The 22,203-nt window shown below is 29.9% G+C and overlaps 1 protein-coding gene and 1 pseudogene across 1 annotated transcript in view; both read right to left on the bottom strand.

Moving 5' to 3' along the window:
• The window catches only part of LOC111679124 (coiled-coil domain-containing protein lobo), a 776,294-nt gene that overhangs the window by 723,262 nt on the left and 30,829 nt on the right, over positions 1-22,203 (bottom strand).
• LOC124419487 lies at positions 3,246-8,456 on the bottom strand (annotated as a pseudogene).

The following is a 22,203-nucleotide window of genomic DNA, read 5'->3' as shown; positions in this document are numbered from 1 at the left end:
ACTTATATATTTACAATGTTACATTTTTTTAACAAAAGAACACAATGAAGGGCAAAAGGCAGAATAAATGCACCATTTATGACAGAAAAGAAATCACCATAAGTACCATCCTAGCCACTCTAAGTATGGGGACATCACCATATACCACTATAGAACTATTAAATACTAAAATCTTATTTTTCAACCTCATATTTTAAATTCTTTATTTTATGAATAAGATACAGTAGGCGTATTTGGATCTGGATAGTTATTCTTGATTTGGGTTCTAAATATATATAAGTGTATGTATTAGGTGAAAAATATTGCTTTTGTTGACGTTACGGTATGATAACCACCTCTATTTTAAAATATCAAAATTAGGTATTTTTCCTGTACTACACGACAGTTCACTTTACATTGGTTCCAAGCAACCTAAGGGGTGTTTAGAGGTCTAAATTTAAACATAGTGTTTCTCCTAGTTCGTATATAGATTTTAAAAAAGATAAATCAGGAATCCAATAGTTTTCCTTGGATACAAGTCGCCTCCCTTTGGCAGTTAAAGATTTTGAAAGAGCACTCAGTGCGTTTTTTCTAATAATTCTTTGGATCATTTCATCTATTACTCTATTTTGTATTTTTTAATGTTATTGATTAAACATTTCATAATTATATTAGTTTCTAGAAATCTAAACTAATTTTTTATCGAAATTGCCTCATCATTATCCTTTAAACATTTTAAGGCAAATAACATTATTATCAAATAACACAAAATTTAGCCCTTTTTGGATGTAAAAGGAAAAAACCTTTATTTTTGGTACTTTACTCACAAAAAATAAGCTATTGATATATTATTTTGGAATTAAGGTACTAAGGCCTCTATAGGATCAAATTTGGGTAAATTGTTTGGTACTTTTTGAAAGCACAATTTTTCCGAAATAAATAAATGCACATTTGAACCGTTTGAGTTATATCTGTAATATGTAGACTAAAACACGAAATATTTTGTAAACTATTTTTTCGAAAAAGGCGAAATATGGGAAAATAATACCCTTATATTAGAATTTTCTACAAACGCAGAATTTATTCCACTATTTTATTGTTCTAATTGATTTTTTTGAATTTTAACAATATTTATGTATTATTTTTTAATATATTATATATTTGTACAATGTTATCACCACATGCCTTCATTGTCTGTACGTATATTAATCTCATATACCTGTAATTTGCAACGAAACACAGGCAATTTTAATACATGTATATTACATTATTAAGATCGTTCTAATTATACCCTACACCACTATTGTGGGGAGGGTATTATGCGTTTGTGCTGAAGTTTGTAACACCCAAAAATATTGGTCATAGACCCACCTTAAAGTATACCAATCGCCTCAGAATCACTTTCTGAGTCGATTTAGCTATGTCCGTCTGTCCGTCCGTCCGTCTGTCTGTCTGTGTGTCCATGTAAACCTTGTGCGCACGCTACAGGTCGCAATTTTCAAGATAATTTGATGAAATTTGGCACATACTCTTTTTTTTGGTTCAAGGACGATTGCTATTAAAATCGGTTGAAATCGGTCCATTATTTCTCCTAGCCCCCATAAAACCGTACCCCCCGAATCGGGCCTTCATAACTACGTTAAATGTTTTATAATGCCAACGAAAATCAGCAAAAATTAGTTTTATAGAACAATAATTGACAATACAAATTTTTATCGTGATCGGGCCTCATTTGACCCTAGCCCCCATACAGACTCCCCTTCAGAAAATGACTTGATGGTCAAAATTAACTTATAATTACTTATAAAACGATTAAAATCTACATAAATGACTTTGTAGTAGACGTAAATTCATCTACCAAAATTTATAAGGATAGGCCCATATTTATCCCTTCTCCCCTATGATCCCTCTTGTACAAAATCTCTCTTTTTTTGTCAACAATAAGTAAAAATATTCCACAATGAAACAAATTAAATGCTTTATTTAAAAAAAATTTTAAAATTTAACCACACTGACTGGTGTAGGGTATTATATGGTCGGCAGTGTCCGACTATAAATTCATACTTGTTTTTTATTATTTTTATGTCAAATATGACATTAGGAACGCAATAAAGTTATATATTCATCAGTAATACACAATCGATGTTATTATAATATGTATAATTATTGCATTTACAATAAACCTGTATTACTTTTATAAAAACTAGCAACTTACAATTGTTTTTCAACCAATTATAGCATATAAATCAATCATCAAACAACGTTGTAACATATTACTTTAAAAAAATATAACAGTTTATTTTCAAGTATTTAAAAATTCTTAAAAATATAAGATCATCGCTAATACCCATATTTGTTTAACAGAAATTATTTAATCAAAATTTTTGTTCTTGAAGAGTCGTACACTTCAAGAAGGATAAGGCCAAAAGTTTTAATAAATAATTAATAAAATTTAAATAATATTAAAATTGTTCATACAATGGAAAAATTGTTTTTTGCACGTGTATGCTATTGCAAGTGTACGATATTTTAGTTAAATAACTTTAATTTAATTTACTATTTCTACACACTTTAAAAATATTTGACATCCTTCGGCAAGAAGAAAAATAAATCAAATTTATTTTACAACAAAATATTTTTGGGTTTGTTTTATGAATTAGGGATATTGCCACACAAACATACATATATTAGATAAAGCCACCTTTTTTTTATTCAAAAAATCCAATTAGATTTATCAACAGTATAACCACCATTTTTGCACTGTTATTTTTTATTTAAACTTAATATTAGCTTACACAATGTTTTTTTTTTTTTGGAAATAATGATGACCAAATTGACATGACCAAATCGACAAATATATGAACAGAATCTATAAGAAAGCAAATAACTCAAACATGGTTCTATGCTTAAAGTTAGTTTTTGTTTACCCCTTGCCATGCCCTACTCTTTCAAAAGAAAACACCATAAGTATTTATTATTTTTGGTTAAAGAAATCCCGCTTTACACATTTGTTTTTTTTTATTTATTAGTCGAACAAAATAATGTACAATTATGTTTGTATGTAAAATTTTCTTCAAGGATTATTTCTTAGTTTGTCGTAGTATATGATTAATTTATATAATTTAAATTACAGTTTTACTTGAATTAAAAAAATTGCTTTGATTTAATGCACAAAATATGACAAATAAACTTAGGGTCTCTTAAAAACTACAACATTTCATTTTTGTTGAGTACTTAATTAATATTTATATTTAGAATACAATTAAAACTTTTTAACACAAAAAAACGTATATAAACAAAAAGAAAAGTAATTATTTATCCTGGAATAACGTTAAATCGAAAAGATAAACATTTGAAACCAAACAGTCGCCCTCCTAATAAAGAGAAAATAAAAGTTTTTTTTTTAATGAAATATTTTTTTGTAAGGGAAAATAAGGTTTACTTACACCAGGAGTTATGCCAACTAAAGCATCAGCATGACCATAAAATTCTTCTTTAAGAGAAATAACAATGGTTTGTAAATTTGTGGTATGATCACGTATATAGGAAGCCACTTTACCAATGTTAGTGTTGTCAATGAGCAGCATCGATTTCATCAAGCACAAAAAAGGGAGCAGGTTGAAAACTGCAATAAAAAAATGTAATTTTTAACCAAAAAAGATAATCAAATCCCACCCCACCATACCTGTGAATAGAAAATAAAAGGCCAAGGCAGCAATTGTCTTCTCACCACCACTTAAATTACTCATCGGCTGAAAACGTTTACCCGCGCCACACAATTATAATTAATACCATCCAGTAGGGTTCTTCAGGATTATCTGGACCCAAATAGGCTTGTGCTGCCTCATACGTGCTATTTCTTATAGATTGCATCAATAGCATCCGATATATGATTGCTGCACTGTATAAATTTCTCAGCACGTTCATTTTTAACACGTTCAAAAGCGGCTTTGGCTTTTTTTGCTTTACGACGTGCCAATTCGAATTCTTCATTTGTCGATTGTACTTTCTCCGTAACACGATCTAATTTTTGCATTGCCTTAAGATTAGGCGTTTGAATACGCTCTAAACGTCCAGTTTGGCTTGCAAATCTTTTTGAAGTTGATCGTTTCATTTTCTTGAAGGCAGAATCGTCTTTGAGTTTACATAGTTCTCGCGGTAGACTTGAGTAGTTTACTTCGATTCTGAAAGAAAAAAGAGAATATGTGGAAGTTTCTTGGGAAAAATTCTATAGATTTTGTTCTAAGAAAACTATGATTTTACTAGGGCTAGTCTAATTGAATTTCTATCGTCTAGTATATAAAATGGTTTAGAGATTATTTTTTGAATTAGTCTTTGACCTATTGTAAAGACTAGTCTAATATATAGTGTTAAAACCAGATTTTTTAGACTATTATCTGGTATATTGTCTTGTTTTTATAAAAGTCAATTCTATTGACTACTCTATTGTCTAGAGACTAGTCTATGAATTAGTCTTTCATCTATTTTATAGACTAGTTTAATCTATAGTCCATACACTAGTCAACTGCCTCTTATATAGACTAAACTACAAAACGAAGTCTAGTTTTTTCTGTAGTCTATAGGATAATCTGTCCTCTAGTCCATAAACAAGTAATCATCTAGTCCATCTTTCTTATTCTAACTTAAGTAAAGATGGCAAAAAAACTTAACTTTTATAAAAAAAATCAAACTTACAGATTTTCTTTTTCTAAAATTAAGGAAGTTGATGTAGCACTTGTCGTTTCCGAATCACCTTGACTCACACAATCATCCAAAGAACCTTTCAACAAAGGTATGGCAATGCAGTCCATCTATTTATGAAATAAAATACAAACACATTTACATAAATCCTACTTTAAGGTGAAAAATTTAACTTAAACTTACTTTAGCTTGTAACAAAATATTATGACGTTCATTTTTCTTGGTCTCAATTTTGGCCTCAATCGCCGATAGTTGTGAACTTAGATTGTGTATTTCTTTAGCCACATTTGCCACCTCTTTGCGCGCCTTCGATATGTCTTCTTCCATATCATCGACAGCTTGTTTTTTGGCTTGTTTTTCTTGTTTAAACTTTTCCATTTTTTCCTTATCCAAATCGATTTCTTTGAGATAACGTTTTTCAGCAGCCCTTAAACCCTCCAAAGCATCTTCTTCATCCTGTACACTACGTTCCCAACGTTCGAGATTTCTGTAGAAAGGTTTTACATTTTTTAGATTTTTGTTTTCTTAAAATAAAAAATTAGTTTCATATTACTTTTGGTCTTTTTTGTTTTTCAAAATCCAATTGTGTATTGATAGCATCTATTTGCTGTTCAAATTCTGCTCTTTTGCGTGCTCTTTCCTGCTGCATAACCAATTCTCTTTCTTCATACTGACGTATATTTTTGCAATTCAAACGACGACAGAAATTAGCAAAAACTTTATCTTCGACATTGTTCATATTTTCTTTGATTTCTTGTATATATTCATCACGTTTCTCCATACGAATCTCGATTTTAGTGATTTTGGGCTAAAAGTCAGAAAATTAAAATAGTTTTATTATTTGTATATTTATTAAGATTTTTAAACTTACACCAAATTCATCTAATTGTGTTTGAACTTGCTTTAATTGATTATCAAATTGTTGTATGGATTTCTTTGAGGATTCTAAATCCACCATACTGTATTTTAAGCGATTTTCCAAACCCTGTAATGAATAGAATGAAAAGTTAATGCCACTTAAGTAATTAGCAGTTTAAACACTTACTTTTATCTGTGATTCCACAGTGGCCAATTCACTTTGTTTTCTTGATTTTTTCACCAACTCCTTGAGCTCTTCACTTAAACGATCTTTTGAGATTTTAACTGGGCCATGTGTTTTTCATCCCATCTTTTGGCTTTACGCGCCAAATCATGACTACCGCCAGATATAAGACCAGATTTTTGATAGAATGTACCGTCTAAGGCTAAGGCATCATAACGTGAACGATCTAATTCATAGGCCACTTTCATGGCATCCTCAGGAGTTTCACAAACCAAGGCATTACCGGTGGCGAATAGAACAGCACGTTCTATTTCTCGCGCGCTCGAATTTCAGGACATCAAATACCAGCTTGACATTACGTGGTTCACTGATATTTCTGTAAATTATTAATGAATTATGTTATTAAATTTTATAAATTATTTTCAAAAAATTACCTTAAACGTTCTTTTAAAGGTTTCACTTGTAGATAATCCAAAGGCAGAAATGTTTCCACCTCCAACATTTGTTCTTTTAGTATCTTTGTGTTGAGAGGACATATTAAAAATTATTAGTTTATGTTTGTTTTAAAGAAATTGTTTGCGTAAAATACCTGAATACATTGCCGGGCAGTTTTCTCTGTGTCTACAATAATGGCTTCCATGAATTTACCCAAAACTTTGGTAACGGCAACATTGTAACGTTTATGTGTGGGCTGACACATGTTAATCATGCGATCGTACTAAATTAAAACACAATTTAATAAAAAGAAGTCTACAGTTTTTGTTTACGATCAAAAACCATTCAGCACTGTACAACTTACCACTCCCGGCACTTGTTTTTTAAACAATTCCACCACCTCTTGTTTCTTTTTTCGTCGAGCATCTTCATGTTTATCACTGCGCGCATCACCCAATTGATCACGTACATTCTCTAATTCCCGTTGGATTTCGGCAATTTTCTCTCTTTGAACAACCCACATCACGTTTAAGTTCATCTTTAATACGATTCTGTTCTTCCAAAGCCGCCTGGGATGATTTAATGTGATCCATTAATTTGTCACGCCTCTTAACAGCTTCCTCGCGTTGCAGTGTCAATTTTTTGAAGGCCTCTTCTACCGAAGCTCTACGATTTGTTTCACCATCCAATAAATCTTGATCGGATTTTTGTTCACGATTGACTGAATCCAATTGTGAACGATACTGAGTGGCGGTAGCTTCAGCTTCCTGTTTGAGACGATCGTATTCTTGCACCAGACCCTCTTCCATGTGTACACTTTTGCCGCGTTTTTGTGATTCATTTTCGATTTCATCTTCGAAACGTTTTTTCATTTGTTCAACATCGGCAATTGTTTTTCCAGTTTACGTATATCTTGTTGATGAGCATTGTCAGCTTCGCGTGCTGTTTCCAAAGTCTTTGCCAAAGATTTTAATTTTTTCTGACAATGGGCTACTTTTTCTTTCGCCTTTATATAGAGTGGATGTTTTTTATTCATTTGTGTTTCAAATTCTCTCGCCTCCTGATCAATTTTAGCCATTTCACGATTTAGTTTACCCGCTTCTTTCTTCTTTTCCTTCAGCACTTCGTCGGCACTTTCCTTGCGTTTTTCAACTTCTTTGATTTCTTGTTGTTTGCTTTCGATATCCTCATTTAAGCGCTGTATATCCTTTTACATGATACAAACGAAATATTTGATATTCGACTTGTTTTTCATTCTATAAATGAAAGTATTAGAAAAAGGTTATATATTTTTATATCGCAATCTTACATATTCATTTTTAAGACGGGCATAACGATCTGCTTCCATTTTTTCATGTTTGGCTTCTTTACGTTCCGCCGCAATGCCTTTTTTCTTTTGGTAAGTAAATTGAGTTTCTTCTTCTGCCAATATCATTTCCTGTTTCAAGCGATTGTAGTCATCTTTTAAAGCACCAGATCTTTAAAGAAATAGGAATAATTTTTTGCAATATTTGCTTTAGCTCAAGAAATTATTGTTTTTTAACCTACCCACTAATTTCCTCAAATAAAGCTGTGCGTTCTTTAGGTGTTTTCATTGCTATGTTCTCGACAGCTCCCTGGAACACCAAGAAATTCTTAGCCTTAACATTTATGCCCAACTTTTCCAGTTTGCTTAAATACGTATTACTTGAAACAACTTCACCATTTATACGATACTCCGAAGAGCCACCAATAACAGCACGTTGGAAATCCATTTGTGTGGAACCAATAAGAAACTTGGCCGTAACATAACAACTACGTGATACCGGCTTGCCAATGGATGAACCATGTATTAAATCATTTAAACGTTTCACACGCAAACTTGTCGTCTTTTCACCCATAACAAAACTGATGGCATCCATAAAATTGGATTTTCCTAAAATCAACCCGGATGATTTTAACTCCATAAATATGATAATATTACACTACTCACCGGAACCATTGGGTCCTATAACAGCTGTAAATTGTTTTAATGGTCCTACAACTACATGGCCTCGATAGGACTTAAAATTTTCCATTTCAATAAACTGCAAGAAAGCCACATCATTTTCAGACGGCACTTGGCCAGCAGCCGTTAATGTTGTATCAGCATTCTCCTCTTCTGTCATTGCTTTTCAATATATTCTTTATGTTTTAAATAGATTTTAATTTTAAAGAAATTTTGTAAAATTAAACATAAAAAAATAACAAAATGTAAATATTTTTTTTCAGCACATAGAGAAAAACAAGCAAAACGACGCGCTTTTTAGAGATGACAATAATAACAAAAGAGTAATCGTTGTAATCGATAGAACTAAATAGTGATGCCAGATGAAGACAGAAGTAAGAATTTCAAAATCATTAGATTTTATATGGAAATCGCTAAATTATTAATCGTAGATTATGATACTCATATTTATACAATAGCGAATTTACCCGTTTCTAGGACATATTCGTAATTTGGTTTGACAGTTCATCGCTGTTATTTTTTTATCTAATAACTAACTAACGTAATAACTAACTTACTAACTAACCAAATAACTAACAAACTTACTAACTAACTAACTAACTAACTAACTAACTTAATAACTAACTTACTAACTAACTAACTAACTAACTAACTAACTAACTAACTTACTAACTTACTAACTTACTAACTAACTAGCTTACTAACTAACTAACTAACTAACTAACTAACTAACTAACTAACTAACTAACTTACTAACTTACTAACTAACTAACTAACTAACTAACTAACTAACTAACTAACTAACTAACTAAATAAGTAACTAACTAAAAAACTGACTAACTAACAAACTATCAAACTAACGAACAACCTAACTAAGTTTAATTATTTCAACTACTCGTGTGAACTTTGTATAATGTACTTTAATCCATGACGTAGAGCAGCGCAAAGAGGGATTTCCTCAAGAGCAAAATTGGCATGAACATACCTACCTGTGTGCTCACACTAAACAATAGTTGTTGTGGCAGAGGGAATGCGCAATATTAAAAAAGCCGAAAAATCATACGACCGCAAAAATTTATCAAAACATTAAACAGCGAGTACCTAGTATACGAAATGAACAAATCTGTGGACGAGAGTAGAAAAAAGTAATTTCATTAGTTAAATAGAAATGTACTTAATGCAGCCTTTTTACTTACTTTGAATTCTTTTGTATGTTGTTGGTGATTTAGAGGCCTCGGATTCCATTTTTCTTGGTTTATAAGTATTTAATTTAAATTTTTTTCTTTTTAAAATATTTGATTTTAGTTGCACCAGGTTCTTGTAACAAATTTATAAATAAACAACAGCTGACTATAGGTGCTGATAATTTTATTTTTGTAAAAGCAGAATGAACGTTAAAATCGCTAAAAAAATGTTTCATTTTATTTTAGCGATATGAAATTTACTAGTCGAGGTCTACAAAAAAACATATAGCTATTTATGTATTATCTCAACAAAAAAATTTTGAGATGTGTTAACGTAAAAATTAACATTTTTTAATATTGTAATAAGAAGCTTGTTTATAAATACTTTTAAATGGAATTTGGTTATTAATTTTGTATATAATCATTAGTTGTAAAATCGTTAATTACTTAAAAAAACGCTAAATGGATAAAAAACAACCTAAATAATTGCATAAAGGGCAATGATTTTTGTTCTTTTATGATCGTTTAAAATGCAACACATTATGAGGGTTTGTGTAACCTCTAATAAGTGCTACAAAACATGTTGGCAACATTTTTTATCAGAAAAGAAATCACCATTAGTGTTACATTTATTGAATAAGAATCAATATTATACAATTCTAAATAAAATTTACACTCCCCAAATAGATGGAGTTTCCGTAATGTAGTTTTTGTTTATCAATACAAAATGACCAAAAACCCGGATTATTTTTGTTATAATATATATGTTCCATTCACAATCAAGTTGTATATTGTATCTACTAAAGTGTAGTAACAGTGATTGTGAACAGATTTTTGTAGCAAGTCATAAGTTTCTGTTCACATTAAAAAAAAAAAAAAAAACAATCAAAACAATGTCAAAAGTATAAAACCAAATAATATTAAACTAATTAAACGAGCAAAATAAACCAAATTAATTTAATTTTTATTTAAAATTCTATTATATTCATTATTCCACATTTTAAACTAATAAATAAACAGTTTTTAATAAAATTTTATTTTTGTTTTGGAAAACAGCTTTTTGTTTGTAATTTCTGTGTTACCACTTTATCGTTTTTTATGTCAAAATCTATTGAATATTTTATTTATATGCTGAAATAAACAATTGACAACACTGAATTTTCTTATGACATTCGAAAAACATATGAAAAATTGTCGTAAGAGTTGTATAGAACTTTTGCATAGAAAATACCAACAACATTGTTATGACTATTGTAGCAGCTACTGACATACAACGCATACAACGCTACAACATCGATTGTGAATTGAACAATAGATTTTTACCTCACAAAACTTTTTTTCTAGGTCCAAATCCATTGATTATCTAATATATCATGTATCCAATTCAAAATTACTTATTATTTTTGAAATTTAATGAAAGAAACGATAGATTTCATGTTAAGTCAAATATTGATAAATTCTGATAGGTATATAGGATAATAAATCGGTTAAGAAATGTCCAAATTTAGTCGTTCCACTACTAAAATATCTAAAAAATGTTATTCTAATATATAGGAGTATTCTAATATATAGGAGTAAAATATTAAATATTATAAAATAATGCAGCAATATTAAAAAATTAACAAAAAACCTAAAAAAGCTTTTGCTTTTAACCCAAGAAATTAACAATACGTTCACATTTTATGAAAAATCTCGATTTTACTTTTTATGGTAGAAAATTAATAAAAATATAAGATATACTTTAAAAAATACAACAAACAAATTGCTTTATTTTGCTAAAAATAATTGTTCACATAAAGTTTTTTCTTAAAATTTATAAAATTTGACATAGGCAAATTACTTAATTGATTCACTGTATATTGAAAGTCCGCCCGTTATTTTCTAAATGTTCGCATGAATGTCAAAGTTATTCATATAAAATTTGAAGACTCTAGCTCTAGTAGTTTCTTAGATATACGATTTTTTCTATTTAATTCATGTGAGGGCTTCAAGACCCTAGATGAAAATCCACCCGTTTTCCTCCAAATTATCCAGATGAATATTGAAGTAAATTATGCAAAATCTCGTTATACTCTAACCCCCTTATTCACAAACAAATTTTTTTATTTATAAAAGGTTTATAAAACAAAATTTCCATACAAAATATAATTTATAAACCATTTATAGAATACAAATATTGTTTATGAATAAGGTAAATGTTCAGATGAATGTCAAAATTCTTATTTTATGTTTATTTTAAAGGCTTCTTTTAATTGTATTTTCAATATTATTAGTTTTATAGAAATTCTTTCAATTCCAGTAATTTCAAAATTCTATAAATGAAGTGTATTGACTTAAACCACAATTATGAAAGTGGTTTTATTATGTGTAATGAAATAAAATGATCTATAAAATACATGTATAATAATAAGTACAGATTTAGTTTTAGTTGTTATATTATTTATTAATCAAAATTTTTCATTTTATAAAAGTATTATTTGCAAAAACAGCTGTTCATTGTTTATGTTTTTGAGTGAAAAGTTGGCAATACTAACAAAGTTAACTGAACTTAAATCTATGACAGAAAAACACAATCATCGATTAAAGTCCACCTAAATTTGTTCCGTTAAGTTAAGCCTAGTTTAAATGAGTAGTAAGAAACCCGTAATTTCTACAATATAATTTTTTCAAGTATTTAAAGACTTTATAGATATCAAAGTCCATTATCAACCCTAGCGTAATAGTATTGTTACGCGCATGAACGTCGTACTTGGAGGTCGCCCATTACTCACAGCAGATACAGAAAACCTGCCGTGGAAAACAAGAGTAGTTATGGTACATCTTAGATTGGGATGAACAGGCTTAATGCCTGCTTTACTCATAGCAGATACAAAAAACCTGCCGTGGAAAACAAGAGTAGTTGTGGCACATCTTAGATCGGGATAAACAGGCTTAATGCCTGCTGATCACGTATAGACCGTCCATCGAATGTCCCGATCAAGGTCTTCATGACGTTCACCACATATTCAACTTCACAGCCAACCCTACTGCACTTTGTGTAATGGATTTATGAAATCACCCAGTTGAAGTATTCCAATCACTTCGAGCTTTGAATTCGGACTAAGGTCACTAAGGAATGGAATATCCTCCGAGCTACAACGTACATAGGAGTCATCCCAACATTAACATCACACAGTTGGATGCTCCCCCGAGGAATGTCAGGAAGGACCTTCTTGTATACGAAGAGAGCATACGAATGTATATGCAGGATCCCTTAGATCGGAATTCGTATACGCGGAAAACAAGAGTTGCTCTGGTACAACTGAGATCGGGATTGAGCAACAGGTTCAACGCCCGCTGGTCCCGCATAGACCGTGCCGTCCCCAATATATGCTTAGCATGTGGACAGGGTCCTCATGATACCTACCACATATTCAACTATCCAGTTCGCCCTACTTCACTTAGCCCAATGGATTTATGGACGAACCCTATCGACGTAGCCCCATTTGTTGGCTTGGACGCAAATTCAAAAGCCCCGGATTAAAAATTTTATAGTTTAAGCTGTTACAACAACAACAACCTCATTCAGGAACCCACCTACCACCAGAGGTCACAGTTCGGATCACACTGATCTACAACTTTTCGATCTGTGTGGTCTTCCAAAAGACAACTCTGGTTCCACCCGTTCGTACCAGAAATAGGGGATGTCTCTTACTTCCTAACATAAACAAGCACAAAACTTATTAATGGTAAAAGATTCTAAAATGAGTTGTTCATCAAACCTATAAGCTCGTTGTGTTATGTGATCTTATATGTTTCGATTTGTTTAAATATTACGCTTTGTCTTCCTGATCAGAAATTTTTCCAATTTCGTTATACATAACAATGCTATGGCATTCAGCACATTATAACCCAGCAAAAACCTGGTAATGGGTTGTACTTCCATAACCCCTTACTTTTCAATGTCTATTTACTTGCCGTTTGCATTACTTTGAAGTACTCGAGCAATGACTTTCTTTTAAATGAAAGTATTTTATTTTGGGCTTTGTCTTTTTTCTCTGTACATTATATAATTGCGTGTTAAGAATTGTGTTTTATAAAAAAATAACATAACTTTGTATCTGAAAACCAATAACGCAATAAAATAATTTAGCAGTGGTGCGGTGGTGGTGAGTAGAACACCTAACTAACAAACTGAAGTTCCTGCTTTATATTCTCACTGGTTTCCTTTTATTATTAAAAACAAAACAGCTTACTCAACAACTTCTTAGTAAGCAAAATATACTTCTTTAACTCCCTATTTGTAAGCGAGCTTAAGAAGAAGTAGTGAAAAGAAGTTTTTTTTAGCATTTTAACTCATTACTTGTTCGATTCTTTTAAAAGTCTACAATGAGATTTTTGCTAAACATTTTTAAAACTTCAACTAAAAACCCTATTTATTTAACTAATGATAATGAAAGAAGAAGTGCGTGTTGTTTTATGTTTTGTTAACGATTACAAAACAATGAAAAGTAAAAATGAAATGAGATTTTAGACAAAATGATGGTTAAAACTGCACTCATGCAGGGAGTTGCAACAGCAGCAGCATAATTGAAATGAAAATTAAAACCCCAACTGCTGTACAATTATTGTGAAAGTTAAGTTTAATACAAATAAATAAGTGAAAAAAACTTTATAATAAAAACAAACAGAGAAGAAGAAAACAGATAACAATAAAACAAATTATAATTTATAAATATTTGCAAAATTATATAAAAATTTAAAAGCAAAAAAAAAATATTTGAATAACATGCAAAGTAAATTTTATTTTTATATAAACAACACTTACCTCTATCCGAAAGGTTTGGGTAGTGTCATCGAGAAATAGTATTGTAACACATTGTTGTCTTTGTTTCTTATCTCGAGCCAGTTCTGTAGATCGTAAACGACAGTGACGACTTAAATTACATAAACGGAAACGTTCAAGCATTGCAATATGCCATGATTGAAATTTGAAGAATAGTTTTCTTGTTTTTTTTTTCTCCTTTACTAAATATCCGTCTTGTCTGCTTGCTTTTTCTCTTTCCTTTTTATTGTTTAGTCAATATTATTATTAATAATAATAATAATTTACAAAGACAACGAACAATCGTTTAGTAAATATGTATCATGTAGGTAGTGATGTATGTAGTTGTATTATTGTATGTTGTATATATGATTTGTTATTCTAATAATAATATTATTGTTTGTTTTTGTGTGGCAACAACAAAAACAATGTTTATTTAATAAGTCGACCATAAAATAGATATTTTTCAATAATATTTCTATTGTTTTATGTTGAGTTTTGTATATAAAGTTTAATATTGACGTTTTCAATTGGATGGAATTGTTGTTGTTGTTGTTATTGTTTATATAATTTTTTCAAAATTGTAAAATTTTCAGCAATAGATTTGACAGTCTTGACATCAGTATCTAAAAGATAAACAAATAATGTAAATGAAATTATTAATTAGTTTTAAGTTAAACAAATTAAAAACTTAATAAAATTTAATTTTTACATCAAATATATAATTGAAAAAAATCTATTTTAAAATTTTAATTTTTTAAATTTAATTATTTTTTTTAACGGTGGCATAAGAATTGTAATGCATTAAAAAATGTGCGGAGAGAATCATTGTGATTCTCTTCGTAGAAAGTAATGATCCATAAAGATTAGACAAAGAAAGAAGAGAAAAAGAAAATTAATGGAATTAAGAAAGAAAGAGAGGAACGGAATCAGAATTTTAACCTAAAAAAGGAACCCTGTCGAAAAATAACGGACGTGGTAAAAAACCACAAGATGACTGTACCAACTGTATACTCAATCCTCGCATAATCTGTTAACGTCCGGTATATTACTGTGCCACTTACTGAAAAAAGCCCTAATTATGCAACTCCCCATAAAAATCCTTTCAGAATACATAGCCTTTGCTTATCCATTCCTAAAAGTTTCTTGTTTGCCATAAGGCCTTTGATATTTTTAAAAACCATTCTACAATTCCAAGATTGTTTAATGATGTCACGGAATCACTTAAAGATCAATTTGTAACATTGGCATATGGACGGCTTGACAAGGTTCGAATATAATCTACCTAGTACGCCTTCACCAAGGTTAACGATCTTGTCGTGATGCAAGGGCTTAAGTACACATTGTGGCTATAGCTTACTGCGACTAATGTTTCGGTATCTAGACGTGGGAAGATGTGGTTTCAAAGAAGTGTATAACTAAAGGTTAATCATCTTGTCTAGATAGTGCGTATGGCGTCTTCCAATCCTATTTCCTTACGTTATGTTATTCGATCTGGTTCGCTCTTTGTGGCTAGTTGCTTTCAGCTCCCCTCAGCGTAAGGGAAAAGTGCGGTTACAATTTAGTAACCTAGTCCACATACGCTGTCACTGCGTGGATAGTCCGTCTGAACGTGGTTTCTCATGGGATTCAAAATAGAGAGATTCAATACAAAAACAAACAGGAATGCAAAAGGGCCAGGGGGTGATAGACATGTTAGGTAGGGACAATCTGGACCTCACGGTTAACGAGGATGATAGGGAGTTGGACAGTACATGGGAGGACGGTGACATTACCCTTATTGACCTCTATGCCAGGATTGTTGAGCAAGGACGTGGAGGGTCTTGTAGAGGTGTCAAGTGACTCCTTCGGATCCAACGATAAAACCAGTGCAACACAGAAGCTGGAGAATTTATATCTGCCAGACGACGAGCTTGCTAGCAGTCAGACTGATAAGATATAATTTGCTACTGAAGAAGCCAAGGGGTTCCAAAGGAGACACTTGGGAGAAGATCGTCACAGGTCGTTCGACAAGTAGCCATGGAAGAGAAGTCATGCGTCCCTCTACGAGATATTAGTAAAACAGTCCAAACGAAGGAGGAGAAGGCAATGAACGATGAGATATTTCTCTAAGATATCAAAGGCAGATTCCTTAAAGTTTTCGTCAAGGAGAGACTTCTTCTCAGAAGACCACGACAAAGAGATAGATAGATAGATAGATAGATAGATAGATAGATAGATAGATAGATAGATAGATAGATAGATAGATAGATAGATAGATAGATAGATAGATACATAGATAGATAGATCGAAATTTGCGAACTTAAAATAATTTTCTTGGCATCTCTCATATGTAACATATTGTTAATCTAGAAAACTATTGTGGATAAAATTTTCAAAATCTTTAAATGGGTAAAATAAAAAATATTGTATAAAAAATAAAAAGAAAATTTTAAATATTTCATTAATTCGCATTAGTTCGCGTCAATCGAAACGTCACACATTGTTGACTCTATCTATACTTGATAAAAAAAGTGTTAAGCCAAATTATTCTACTAATTCAATTGCCGACATTAAACGACTTTCAAGATATTCCGAATTTGTTCGATTTTCTCGAGGCGGAAAGCCAATTTTATGTTCTTTTACTTTCTTTTGTAAAATTTTCGAATTTTTTCGGAGACATCTTTCGATTTTTTTCAATTTAACTTTTACACGACCTTTTATAAATTTGTCCAACATCCATGACCTTATATAAGCTTTTATGTAATAATTCTACTTTAAACCACTAAAAATGTTAAGTTTTTGACTAGTTTGAGTTTTTTTTTTTTAAAGAGTCGACTTTAAACAACTTTTGCAATGCCAAAATTATAATATTTCGATATATATTTTTTTTTATTTGGCAAAAGTCGACTTTTAAACTACTAAAACAGTTGACTTTAAACAAATTTTTAACACTTTCTTATTCTTTTTTTATAATTTGCGACTAGTTTGAGTTCTTTAAACTAAAAATATGAACTTAAAATCATTTCGACTAAATTCAAATTTTCTGACTTCTTTGTTTTTTCAAAAAAAAAGTCGATTTTCAACAACTTTTACCATGCAAAATTATATTATTTGATTTACATAGAAATTTCGATATAAGTCCAAAATCTTTATAAACTAGGACAAACATGAAAATGCCACATAACCTTCAGTGAAAAATTCTAAAAAGTCGATCTTTGAAGATATCGTCCAAAATTTATATATTTTTTCTAAAAAAATCGACTTTAAACGACTAAAAAAGTTGACTTTGAACAAATTTTTACACTTTCTTATTCCTTTTTCATCATTTTTGACTAGCTTCAGTTCTTTTAACTAAAATAAAAACTCAAACGTCCTTTTGACAATTTTTTTTTTTTTTTGATTCCTTGTTTTTTTTTTAAAAAAAGTCGACTTTAAATAACTACGATGCAAATGTTATATTATTTTGATATAGAAATCTTGATATAAGTCGACAAATTTTGAAAACAAAGGACGAACATGAAAATTGACATAACCTTAAGTAAAACATTTTACACTTGATCAAAAAATTCTATATAATATTTTTGTTGAAAAAGTCGACTTTAAACGATTAGAAAACTTGACCTTTAACAAATTTTTAACACTTTCTTATTCTTTTTCCACAATTTTTGACTAAATTAAAATTTTTCTGACTTCCTTGTTTTTTTCAAAAAAAGTCGACTTTAAACAACTTTTACCATGCAAAAGTTATATTATTTTGCATTTAAACGCTTAAAAAAGTGTTAAGCCAAATTTTGCAATTACGTTTAATAAGAAGTCGACTTTGTGCAATTTTTAACCGATTTTTAAACAATTGTCGGGATAAGATTCTTAAAAGAATTTAAAATGAAAAATATGTTACTCAATGAATACACATATCATAATATCATAATAAAGTCGACTTTTTAATTTTTTTCCTTAAAAAGTCGATCTTTGAAAACTTGTTTCGATTTTTTTCAATTTAAATTAAACTTAACCTAACCTTTTATAGATTTGTCCAACATTCTTGAATTTATAAAGTTTTTTATACCCATCACCCTCATGAGAAGGGTATATATAAGTTTGTCATTCCGTTTGTAATTTCTATAATATAATTTTCCGACCCTATAAAGTTATATATTCTGGATCCTTATAGATAGCGGAGTCGATTAAGCCATGTCCGTCTGTCTGTCTGTTGAAATCAATTTTCTGAAGACTCCAGATATCATCAAGATCCAAATCATCAATAATTCTGTCAGACATGCTTTCGTCTATAAATAACTGAGATATGGGTAAACATCTGAGACTACCTCTGAAAATTTCCTCAACAAATTATAAATAAAAGCATAAAAACAACAAGGAGATAAAGCAGTAAAATATTTGTAATACAGCTCATATTTGTTTGATGGTGGTAATACAGTTTAACGGTGGTAGTACTGTACAACGGTTAATATTTCTTTCTGCTACAGTTTATATTTGTTTGTGTGTATGTTATGTGTGATATGTGTACAGACATACAAAATAATTAAAAACTGTTTTTTAAAACATACTTGGTGAAGGGCATATAAGATTCGGCACAGCCGAATATAGAAATCTGACTTGAAGATTGTAGAAGATTATCTGAAAAGAGTAATGGACAATATGTCGCCTTATAAATTCACATATCATTTAATAAAGTTGACTTTCTAAATTTGATTAATCTTTGAATATTTCTTCCGATCTATTTTCCAATTTAACTCGAACTTTGGCTACCTTTTACAACCTTTTATAAATTTGTTCATTATTTTGGAAAAAGTCGACTTTAAACGACTCAAAAAGGTGACTAAACAAAATTTTAACGCATTCTTATTCTTTTTTGTTTATTTTTGACTAGTTTGAGTTATTTTAGCTGAAAAGATGAATTCACACGTCATTTCGACTAAATTAAGTTTTTTGGATTCCTTGTTTTTTTGCAAAAAAGTCGACTGTAGATAACTTTTACCATGTATATTATATTATCTTGATATAGAAATTTCGATATAAGTTGAAAATCTTTAAAAACATAGGACAAACATGAAAATGGTACATAACCTTAAGTAAAAAATTTTACACTTGATTAAAAAGTGTTAAGCCAAATTTTGCAATTACATATCTTAATAAGAAGTCGACTTTTTGCAATTTTTATCTGATTTTCTAAATAATTGTTGGTAGAAGATTCTTTAAAGAATCTCTGATTTTTTTCGAGAAAGTAGACTTTAAACGTCTCTAAAAGTTGTCTTTAAACAAAATTTTAACAGTTTTTTATCCTTTTTTAATAATTAGCGACTAGTTCGTGTTATTTGAATTAAATGATGAATTTAAATGTCATCGGTATATAAATTCACATAATTTATATAATAATAAAAAACCGAATTTGTTTGATTTACTCGAGGCGGAGGGCCAATTTTATATTCTTTTACGATTTTGTTGTAAATTGTTCGGATTTCTAATTTTAAAATTTAAAAAACAGTTTTATTTATTTTGTATCTCTGCACACATGTCACACATAACATACACACAAACAAACACAAACTGTAGCAGAAAGAAATATAAACCACCCTCAAACAAATATGAGCTGTATTACCAACATATTACTGCTTTATCTCCTTGTTCTTGTTATACCCACTTAAACCATATACATACATCTACACACACGTGTACATCGTTTTCTAATATACAGTGTTGTTTAATAAGCTGATTTTAAATAGCGATCTTCTCGAAAGCATGTCTAACAGAATTATTGAAGATTCGGATCTCGCCGATATCTGGGGTCCTCTAAAAACTGATTTCAACAGACAGACAGATGGACATGGCTTAATCGACTCCGCTATCTATAAGGATCCAGAATATATATACTTTATAGGGTCGAAAAATTATATTATAATAATTACAAACGGAATGACAAACTTATATATACCCTTCTCACGAAAGTGAAGGGTATAAATAGACAAATTTGATAAATACTCGAAGTCCATACAAAGTATGATAAAAACTGTACAACTTTTTAGATATAATTTTTCACTTAGGGTGTTGTGGACCTACATCACCTTTTTATGTTTGTCCTATGTTTTAAAAGAATTTTCGACTTTGTTTTAAAAGAATTTCGACTTACATTGACATTTTTATATTACAAATAGACGATTTATGGAAATAATATAACTTGCATAGTAAAAGTTGTTTAAAGTAAACTTTTTTTAAAGCTAATCATAGAAATTTATATTTTATATTAAAATAACTCGATCTAGTCAAGAATGATGAATAAAGAATAAAAAAGCGTTAAAAATTTGTTTAATTTCAACTTTTTTAGTCGCTTAAAGTCGACTTTTTCCTAAAAAAAACATAAAATAAAGATTTTTGGACAAATTTAGAATGTCGTAAAAATTCGAAAATTCTTATTCTTATAAAAATCCTCTCCAGATAATTATTTTCAAAATCAAATATATATTGCAGAAAGTCGACTTCTTATTAAAATAATTTTATAATTTGACTTAACACTTTTTATCAAGTTTATAATTTTTCACTTAAGGTGATGAAATAGACGATTTATGGAAAGTCGATCTAGTCAATAATGATGAATAAAGAATAAAAGAAGCGTTAAAAATTTGTTTAATGTTAACTTTTTCAGTCGCTTAAAGTCTACTTTTTCCTAAAAAACATAAAATCAAGATTTTTAGACAAATTTAGAAAGTCGGAAAAATTCAAAAGTTTTTCTAAAAATTCGTAAAAGAACATAAAATTGGCTATCCGATAAATTCTTGTAAAAATTCTTATACAAACATTCTTATAAAAATCCTCTCTAGATAATTATTTTCAAAGTCGAATAAAAATTGCAGAAAGTCGACTTCTTATAAAAATAATTGTATAATTTGACTTAACACTTTTTATTAAGTTTACAATTTTTCACTTTAAGTGATGTGGGTCTTATATATTTTCAAGTTTGTCCTATGTTTTTAAAGACTTTTCGAATTATATCGAAATTTATTTATAGCAAAATATACGATTTATTGAAATAATTATACTTTTGCATCATAAATGTTGTTAAAAGTCGACCTTTTAACAACAAGTTAGAAAAATTCCTATTATAATAAAAAATGTATTAAAATTTGTTTAAAGTCGACTTTTTTAGTCGTTTAAAGTCAACTTTTTCCACAAGAAACCATGTCAACAATGTTGGACAAATTGGGAAATTGGTTATAATTAGTACAAGTTTGAGCCATAGAGTATATAGAGCGGAAACTCTGCTGTCAAGGACCTAAGTCTGTTATGAGAAACCTAAGTCGTCTGAATGTATTAGTAGAACAACTTATGGTAGTGTTAATATATTCCCCATAAATGAAATAACCCAACATACACAAAATCAAACGTTAGAAAAATTTTATTTATTTTATTTAATCTTAATCATAAACGGTTACTAAAGAAATAAATGATTAAAGCATATACCGGCGTATAGAGAGGCAAATGAAAACAAGTAAGAGTGTTATATTCGGCTATGCCGAATCTTTTATACCCACCATCAAATCACTGTTATATAAATGAACTTTGATATTTTGAATATTTTATTATTATATATCGATATTAATGAGAACATCAGGGTAACATTTGAAAGAGGTCCATTAATGGGGGTTTTACTACTGACAGTGCTAATTTTTATAGCGAGTAGGGGTATTTATACTTACATATATGGACCAATTCTTATAAAAGTCTGTAGGAAGATTTCAGTTCCTTACTTATTTGTTTAAAATTTCATCGATCTACTTGTATTTTGAAGCCACTAAGGAGCATTAAAGTCATAAAAAATGGTAGTGAGATTTTAAATCAAAATTGTTTAATGTCGAGTTGCATTGCGGTATTCGTATTTTTCGCGTCATTTCTGGGGCGGAAGTTATATGGGGGACTGATTCTCATAAAAATTGATAGAGTGATTTCGGTTCCTATAAAAGAGATAGAAATATTAGCTTACACGAAACTAGTTTATGTCGAATTTCATAAATCTACTAGTATTTTTAAGCCAGTACTGAGCTTTAAAGTCATTTCCTGAAGGGGCCTTATATGGGGG

The sequence above is a fragment of the Lucilia cuprina genome, chromosome 4, assembly GCF_022045245.1.
Source record: "Lucilia cuprina isolate Lc7/37 chromosome 4, ASM2204524v1, whole genome shotgun sequence".
Taxonomy (NCBI): Eukaryota; Metazoa; Arthropoda; class Insecta; order Diptera; family Calliphoridae; genus Lucilia; species Lucilia cuprina.
This window is presented reverse-complemented; position numbering and strand designations above follow the sequence as displayed.